At 40.5% G+C, this 10,601-nt stretch overlaps 1 protein-coding gene across 1 annotated transcript in view; it reads right to left on the bottom strand.

The window, feature by feature from the left end:
• LOC111959945 (zinc finger protein 385B-like) overlaps positions 1–10,601 on the bottom strand; it is a 192,039-nt gene that overhangs the window by 33,475 nt on the left and 147,963 nt on the right.

Raw genomic sequence — 10,601 nt, 5'->3', positions numbered from 1 at the left:
ACCACATGTCAACAGTCTGACCACTTCATATGGACTACCACAGAGTACAACAGTCTGGCCACTTCCTATGGACTACCACAGAGTACAACAGTCCTGACCACTTCCGTGGACTACCACAGAGTACAACAGCCTGACCACTTCCTATGGACTACCACAGAGTACAGCAGTCTAACCACTTCCTATGGACTACCACAGAGTACAACAGTCTGGCCACTCCTATGGATTACCACAGAGTACAACAGTCTGGCACTTCCTATAAATTACCACATAGTAGACACAGTCTGACCACTTCCTATGGACTACCACAGAGTACAACAGTCTGGCCACTTCCTATGGACTACCACAGAGTACAACAGTCTGACCACTCCCTAGGACTACCACAGAGTACAACAGTCTGACCACTTCTATGGACTACCACAGAGTACAACAACGACGCTGACCACTTCCTATGGACTACCACAGAGTACAACAGTCTGACCATTCCTATGGACTACCACAGAGTACAGCAGTCTGGCATCTTCCTATGGACTACCACAGAGTACAACAGTCTGACCACTTCCTATGGACTATCACAGAGTACAACAGTCTGACCACTTCCTATGGACTACCACAGAGTACAAAAGTATGGCCACTTCCTATGGACTACCACATAGTACAACAGTCTGACACTTTTATGGACTACACAGAGTACAACAGTCTGGCCACTTCCTATGGACTACCACATAGTACAACAGTCTGACCACTTCCTATGGACTACCACAGAGTACAACAGTCTGGCACATCCTATGGACTACCACAGAGTACACCAGTCTGGCCACTTCCTATGGACTACCACAGAGTACAACAGTCTGGCCACTTCCTATGGACTACCACATAGTACAACAGTCTGGCCACTCCTAGGACTACCACAGAGTACAACAGTCTGGCCACTTCCTATGGACTACCACAGAGTACAACAGTCTGACCACTCCCTAGGACTACCACAAGACGTACAACAGTCTGGCCACTTCCTATGGACTACCACAGAGTAAACAGTCGGCCACTTCCTATGGACTACACAGATTACAACAGTCTGGCCACTTCCTATGGACTACCACATAGTACAACAGTCTGGCCACTCCTAGGACTACCACAGAGTACAACAGTATGGCCACTCCCTAGGACTACCACAGAGTACAACAGTCTGGCCACTTCTATGGACTACCAAAGAGTACAACAGTCTGACACTCCTAGGACTACCACAGAGTACAACGTCTGGCCACTTCCTATGGCTACCACAGAGTACAACAGTCTGGCACTTCCTATGGACTACCACAGAGTACAACAGTCTGGCCACTTCCTATGGACTACCACATAGTACAACAGTATGGCCACTCCCTAGGACTACCACAGAGTACAACAGTCTGGCCACTTCCTATGGACTACCACAGAGTACAACAGTCTGACCACTCCCTAGGACACCACAGACTACAACAGTCTGGCCACTCCCTAGGACTACCACAGAGTAAACAGTCTGGCCACTCTCTAGGAATACCACAGAGTACAACAGTCTGGCCACTTCCTATGGACTACCACAGAGTACAACAGTCTGACCACTCCCTAGGACTACCACAGAGTCCAACATTCTGGCCACTTCCTATGGACTACCACAGGTACCACAGTTGGCACTTCCTATGGACTACCACAGAGTACAACAGTCTGCCACTTCCTATGGACTACCACAGAGTACAACAGTCTGACCACTTCCTATGGACAACCACAGAGTAACAACAGTCTGACCACTTCCTATGGACTACCACAGAGTACAACAGTCTGGCCACTTCCTATGGACTACCACATAGTACAACAGTCTGGCCACTCCCTAGGACTACCACAGAGTACAACAGTCTGGCCACTTCCTATGGACTACCACAGAGTACAACAGTCTGACCACTCCCTAGGACTACCACAGAGTACAACAGTCTGGCCACTTCCTATGGACTACCACAGAGTACAACAGTCTGACCACTTCTATGGACTACCACAGAGTACAACAGTCTGGCCACTTCCTATGGACTACCACATAGTACAACAGTCTGGCCACTCTCTAGGACTACACAGAGTACAACAGTATGGCCATCCTAGGACTACACAGAGTACAACAGTCTGGCCACTTCCTATGGACTACCAACGAGTAAAACGTCTGCCCACTCTATGGACTACCACAGAGTAACACCAGTCTGGCCACTTCCTATGGACTACCACAGAGTACAACAGTCTGGCCACTTCCTATGGACTACCACATAGTACAACAGTCTGGCCACTCCCTAGGACTACCACAGAGTACACAGTCTGGCCACTTCCTATGGACTACCACAGAGTACAACAGTCTGGCCACTTCCTATGGACTACCACATAGTACAACAGTATGGCCACTCCTAGGACTACCACAGAGTACAACAGTCTGCCACTTCCTATGGACTACCACAGAGTACAACAGTCTGCCACTCCTAGACTACCACAGAGTACAACAGTCTGGCCACTCCTAGGACTACCACAGAGTACAACAGTCTGGCCACTCCTAGGATACCACAGAGTACAACAGTCTGGCCACTTCCTATGGACTACCACAGAGTACAACAGTCTGACCACTCCCTAGGACTACCACAGAGTACAACAGTCTGGCCACTTCCTATGGACTACCACAGAGTACAACAGTCTGGCCACTTCCTATGGACTACCACAGAGTACAACAGTCTGACCACTCCCTAGGACTACCACAGAGTACAACAGTCTGACCACTCTATGGACTACCACAGAGTACAACAGTCTGACCACTTCCTATGGACTACCACAGAGTACAACAGTCTGACCACTTCCTATGGACTATCACAGAGTACAAACAGTCTGACCACTTCCTATGGACTACCACAGAGTCAACAGTCTGACCACTTTATGACTACCACAGAGTACAACAGTCTGGCCACTTCCTATGGACTACCACAGAGTACAACAGTCTGGCCACTTCCTATCGACTACCACAGAGTACAACAGTCTGCCACATCCTATGGACTACCACATAGTACAACAGTCTGGCCACTCCCTAGGACTACCACAGAGTACAACAGTCTGGCCACTTCCTATGGACTACCACAGAGTACAACAGTCTGACACTCCCTAGGACTACCACAGAGTACAACAGTCTGGCCACTTCCTATGGACTACCACAGAGTACAACAGTCTGGCCACTTCCTATGGACTACACAGAGTACAACAGTCGACCACTCCCTAGACTACCACAGAGTACAACAGTCTGACACTTCCTATGGACTACCACAGAGTACAACAGTCTGACCACTTCCTATGGACTACCACAGAGTACAACAGTCTGACCATTCCTATGGACTACCACAGAGTACAACATCTGACCACTTCCTATGGACTACCACAGAGTACAACAGTCTGACCACTTCCTATGGACTACCACAGAGTACAACAGTCTGACCACTTCCTATGGACTACCACAGAGTACAACAGTCTGACCACTCCTAGACTACCACAGAGTACAACAGTCTGACACTTCCTATGGACTACCAAGAGTCAACAGTCTGTCACAGTAGGCCATACTGTGGTATATTGTGTCTAAAACTATCCACCTGCCAGTACTAGTCTGGTCTGCACTACAAAACAACCACAAACCATTTTGTACACAATGCATCCGGCTATGTTTGAAACACTCTCAGGATTGGCCATTGATTGGTTGAAATGGAACAAAGGCTCCTAAGAACATTTCAGGCACGTCTGTTATTCTACACTACGCATGTGGATTGATTGGCTATTGAAACTAATAATAGGTAGTAAACATCTTGTTAACAAATATGATGTCCTCTTAGCTTGACCCAAAGGATTCACAGCACAGAGAGCATCATTTTATTTTCTTTATTATCCCAAATCTCAGAGATGCAATATGTCTGACTTAATTAGGCTTATCTACGTTTATCTAAGATGTCTGTTTCATAGGTTTGATCCTGTTTTAATGTAATATTCTTTTTCTACGGATTTTTACTAGAGGGGGAGAGAGGGAGAGAGAGAGAGAGAGAGCGAGAGAGAGAGAGAGATCTCCCTTCCATCTACTGTAATACATTAGGTGGTTCCCACAGCCAAGCAGCACCCCAGGGTCAGTGGAGAGCAGAATGGGTAGATAGTGAACACCTTAAAGGAGGACAGATGGTAGCCTGGTAGTGTTCACTACCCGGTGACGCTCATCTCCAGAGAAAGGTGTTAAAGACATATTAGATACTCAGACTGGTAAAATAACAAAGGGTAATACTTTACTTAAAGCATGTGTGTATAATTAACTATGACAAACAATGAACTGTGAGGACAAAGCACATGTAAAGGACTCCAGGATCATGGAAATGGAAGATGAATCACCTCCATTGATTTGCTTGTGCTTATAAGAGCTTTCTCTTGTAGTTACACAAACACATTGAAACTGAAAGAAAAACCACTTGGGCCTTCTTTGTGAATGAACCTGTCATGCCCTGATCGTAGAGATCCTTTTATGTCTCTATTTTGGTTGGTCAGGGCGTGAGTTTGGGTGGGCATTCTATGTCTGGTGTTCTATGTTGTCCTTGTTTTGTATTTCTATGTGTTTGGCCTGGTATGGTTCCCAATCAGAGGTAGCTGTCTATCGTTGTCTCTGATTGAGAACCATACTTAGGTAGCCTGTTCCCACCTGTGTTTGTGGGTGGTTGTTTTCTGTTTTGTGTTTCATTACCTTATAGAACTGTTCGTTTGTCGTTTTTGTTGTTTTGTCAAGTGTTTCGTATTTTATTAAAAGTAATATGAACACTTACCACGCTGCACCTTGGTCCTCTTCTCCTTCTCCCGACGACAATCGTTACAGAACCCTCTGTTAATAAGTGGACAGTATGTTTTAAAAGGCCCTTTAACACTGCAACACTGAAAAGGTCTTTTCACACTGCATGTTCTTAGCCCAGGGCTATCCTTAACGCTGGGTAATAACTAACCCTCCATTCGCTCAGGCATTCACTAACCCTGGGCAGTGTGCAGTGTGAACGTGACTATTCTAATAATACATGAGAGAACACAGCTCATTTCTCTGTAGCTCAGAGAACACCAGGTAGGAAAATATTTGATAACATATCACATGGGCTTTGGTAACGCTGTAGTAAAAAATACATTTGAAAGTTTTGACCACCAAGACATTCCTAGAGTAGTCTTTAATGGTATTCATTCATAGTTCATCATAACTACTGCTGTCAGACAAACATCCTACAGTACATAGAAAATAACAACAAGCTTCCGACACCTCGACGTGAGCCTGATCCCCACTACCAAATCACATGGATACTGAACGAAGGCCACATTACATATTTGATGCCATCTCTCCTACCTATTGCCAGCTAACATACAGTTGAATAATAACATATTAGGCCACATTACATATTTGATGCCATCTCTCCTACCTATCGCCATCTCACATAGAATAATGAGATCAGGACTCCACAGAAGAGAGAACAAATACAAAAATACAGTATATCGAGAGGCAAGTTGTTCTTGGCCAGAGAATCAATTAACGTTATTCTACCATTCTATGTATGCCATTAGTTATTCTACCATTATAAAATGTATGCCATTAGTTTTATCTTACCATTCTATGTATGCCATTGTTATTTCTACCATTCTATGTATGCCATTAGTTATTCTACCATCTCTATCTATGCCATTATAGTTATTTATACCATTATTATTCTATTGCCATTAGTTATTCTAAACCATTATATCTTATGCCATTAGTTATTCTACCATTCTATCTATGCCATTAGTTAGTTATTCTACCATTCTATTTGTATGCCATTAGTATCCTACCCATTCTATGTTATGCCACTAGTTATTCTACCATTATTATGTATGCACTAGTTATTCTCTACCATTCTATGTATGCCACTAGTTATTCTACCATTCTATGTATGCATTGTTATCCTACCAATTCTATGTATTCCACTAGTTATTCTACATTATATGTATGCACTAGTTATTCTACCATCTATCTATGCCATTAGTTATTTACCATTCTATGTATGCCATTAGTTATCCTACCATTCGATGTATGCCATTAGTTATTCTACCATTCTATCTATGCCATTAGTTAGTTATTTCTACCATTCTATGTATGCCACTAGTTATTCTACCATTCTATGTATGCCATTAGTTATCCTACCATTCTATGTATGCCACTAGTTATTCTACCATTCTATTATGCACTAGTTATTTACCATTCTATGTATGCCACTAGTTATTCTACCATTCTAATGTATTGCCATTAGTTATTCTACCATTCTATGTATGCACTAGTTATTCTACCATTCTATGTATGTCACTAGTTATTCTACCATTCTATGTATGCCATTAGTTATTATACCATTCTAATATAGCCATTAGTTAGTTATCCTACCATTATATATATGTCATTAGTTATCCTACCATTCTATCTATGCCATTAGTTAGTATTCTTTACCATTCTATGTATGCCACTAGTTATTCTTACCATTCTATGTATGCCACTAGTTATTCTACCATTCTATGTATGCCATTAGTTATTCTACCATTCTATGTATGCCATTAGTATTTACCATTCTATATTGCCATTGTTAGTTATCCTACCATTATATGTATTCCATTAGTTATCCTACCATTCTATCTATGCCATTAGTTATTCTACCATTCTATCTATGCCATTAGTTATCCTCCATTCTATGTATGCCATTAGTTATTCTACCATTATATGTATGCCATTAGTTATCCTACCATTCTATGTATGCATTAGTTATTTCTACCATTCTATGTATGCCATTAGTTTATTCTACCATTCTATCTATGCCATTAGTTATTATTCTACCATTCTATCTATGCCATTAGTTATTCTACCATTCTTCTATGCCATTAGTTATTCTACCATTCTACTATGCCATTAGTTAGTATTTTCTACCATTTCTATGTTATGCCATTAGTTATCCTACCATTCTATGTATGCCACTTAGTTATTCTACCATTATATGTATGCCACTAGTTATTTCTACCATTCTATGTATGCCACTAGTTATTCTACCATTCTATGTATGCCATTAGTTATCCTTACCATTCTATGTATTGCACTAGTTATTCTTCCATTATATGTATTCACTAGTTATTCTACCATTCTATCTATGTCCATTAGTTATTTTACCATTCTATGTATGCCATTAGTTATCCTACCATTCGATGTATGCCATTAGTTTTCTACCATTCTATCTATGCCATTAGTTAGTTATTCTACCATTCTATGATGCCACTAGTTATTCTACCATTCTATGTATGCCATTAGTTATCCTACCATTCTATGTATGCCACTAGTTATTCTACCATTCTATGTATGCCACTAGTTATTCTACCATTCTATGTATGCCACTAGTTATTCTACCATTCTATGTATGCCATTAGTTATTCTACCATTCTATGTATGCCACTAGTTATTCTACCATTCTATGTATGTCACTAGTTATTCTACCATTCTATGTATGCCATTAGTTTATACCATTCTATATATGCCATTAGTTAGTTATCCTACCATTATATATATGTCATTAGTTATCCTACCATTCTATCTATGCCATTAGTTAGTTATTCTACCATTCTATGTATGCCACTAGTTATTCTACCATTCTATGTATGCCACTAGTTATTCTACCATTCTATGTATGCCATTAGTTATTCTACCATTCTATGTATGCCATTAGTTATTATACCATTCTATATATGCCATTAGTTAGTTATCCTACCATTATATGTATTCCATTAGTTATCCTACCATTCATATCTATGCCATTAGTTATTCTACCATTTCTATCTATGCAATTAGTTATCCTTCCATTCTATGTATGCCATTAGTTAGTATCCTACCATTCTATCTATGCCATTAGTTAGTTATTCTACCATTCTATGTATGCCACTAGCTTTTCTACCATTCTATCTATGCCATTAGTTAGTTATTCTACCATTCTATGTATGCCATTAGTTATTCTACCATTCTATCTATACCATTAGTTATCCTACCATTCTATGTATGCCATTAGTTATTCTACCATTCTATCTATACCATTAGTTTCTACCATTCTATGTATGCCATTAGTTACTCTACCATTCTATGTATGCCATTAGTTATTCTACCATTCTATGTATGCCATTAGTTATCCTACCATTCTATGTATGCCATTAGTTATTCTACCATTCTATGTATGCCATTAGTTATCCTACCATTCTATGTATGCCATTAGTTATTCTACCATTATATCTATGCCATTAGTTATTCTACCATTCTATGTATGCCATTAGTTAGTTATTCTACCATTATATATATCCCGTAGTTATCCTACCATTCTATGTATGCCATTAGTTATTCTACCATTCTATGTATGCCATTAGTTATTCTACCATTATATCTATGCCATTAGTTATTCTACCATTATATCTATGCCATTAGTTATTCTACCATTCTATCTATGCCATTAGTTAGTTATTCTACCATTCTATGTATGCCATTAGTTATTCTACCATGCTATGTATGCCATTAGTTATTCTACCATTCTATCTATGCCATTAGTTAGTTTTATTCTACCATTCTATATATGCTGTTAGTTAGTTATCCTACCATTCTATATATGCCATTATGTTATCCTACCATTCTATTATATGCCTTATTAGTTATTCTACCATTCTATGTATGCCATTAGTTATCATACTATTCTATCTATGTCATTAGTTATCCTACCATTCTATCTATGCAGTTAGTTAGTTATACTACCATTCTATGTATGCCGTTAGTTGGTTATCCTACCATTCTATATATACAATTAGTTATCCTACCATTCTATCTATGCCATTAGTTAGTTGTCCTACCATTATATGTATATCATTAGTTATCCTACCATTCTATCTATGCCATTAGTTATTCCATGTTAGCTTTCTTTGAAGAGCTCACAGGAACTGTCTAGTCTGGAGAGAGAGAGAAAAGGAGGGGAGAAAGAGAGTGCAAAGAGAGAGAGTGTGTGCTTCCGTGAGGATGTACAAAAGGTCTGAGCTATATGCCCCCTCTCTGTTCTCTGTCCCTCCATCTATCCAACCCCCCTCTCTCTCATTCACTATATCTCTATCGCGCACGCACCCACGCACGCACGCACACACACACACACACGCACACGCACACGCACACGCACACGCACACACACACACACACAGAAGTGGTGTCACAATGTTGTTTACCCACACGATCAGAGCCAGCAACCACCAAGCCATCCAATCCATTAAGACTTTACAAGGCTGCTTCCACTCCAAAATGGCACTCTATTGACAGTGCTACACAGTGCTCTACTTTTGAACAGGGCCCTTAGAGCTAGGGAATCAAATCAAATCAAGCGTTATTTATACAGCACATTTCATACATGGAATGCAACGCAATGTGCTTTACAGGAAAAAACTAATAAAAAACAATGAAAATAAAAACGGAAATATTTACTACACAACCAACATAAGATAAAAAACAAAAGAATGACACAAACTGAACGACTAAAAAGCACCCTAAGGAAAAGGAATAGGGTGCCACTTGGGACGCAGACTTTACAGGTTATTACAGTCAGGCCAGGAGGATAACAGCCAGTTAGAGGCCACCACCTCTCCTTCCTTTAACTAATAAGAAGGCTTTTAATATCAGGATAAGTGCCAAGGCTTGATGCTGCCCACCCACACCATCCACACACATACAGTATACAACTTGATTCAATTACTGTAAGCAGCAGCAGCACCTGAGAATCATTTAAGCCTCCAGATCAGAAGACCTTAAAGAGGGCACTTATGCAGTGTACCTATAGTCATTACTCTGACAACGTCATGGTCATGGTAGTGTTATAAAGAGACACAAAGACAAAGGGAATGAAACATCGAAAGTAGGCGGTAATAACATTGTACATGTGATGTGTTATTGACAATATTGTGTATGGTGCTATATTGTTATCGTGTATGGTTCCATACTGTACTTGTGTATGGTGCTATATTGTTATCGTGTATGGTTCCATACTGTAATTGTGTATGGTGCCTATATTGTTATCGTGTATGGTTCCATACTGTACTTGTGTATGGTGCTATATTGTTATCGTGTATGGTTCCATACTGTAATTGTGTATGTGGTCCTTGTTGTGTATGGTGCTTATTGTATTCCTTCCAACTGTGCATTTTCAACCCTATACAAAACAACACAACTAAACACAATGCACTGGTGGTACACACCCCACCAACCCAACCCAGCAAAACAACTCGAGAAAAATGACTTTAACTGTCATTCAGTGACTGTTAATTAAATTCCAGTGATAAGCAGACAGAGAAAGCTGCAGGGCTAAAGGCAGGCAGGTCCAGGCTGTCACTGTCCAATTCATTTCAATTACACGTTCCTGTCATCTCCTGTTCACCTCCTCAATGCAAATCATTCTGGAAACAAATCAACTTCACAACCTCAAAAGTCTGTCACCACTTCAATGTTACTGCTGAGGCAAATATTTATATTAACC

The sequence above is a fragment of the Salvelinus sp. IW2-2015 genome, linkage group LG36 (assembly GCF_002910315.2).
Source record: "Salvelinus sp. IW2-2015 linkage group LG36, ASM291031v2, whole genome shotgun sequence".
Taxonomy (NCBI): domain Eukaryota; kingdom Metazoa; phylum Chordata; class Actinopteri; order Salmoniformes; family Salmonidae; genus Salvelinus; species Salvelinus sp. IW2-2015.
Note: the sequence above shows the minus strand (reverse complement) of the source record. Positions and strands in the feature narration are given on the sequence as shown.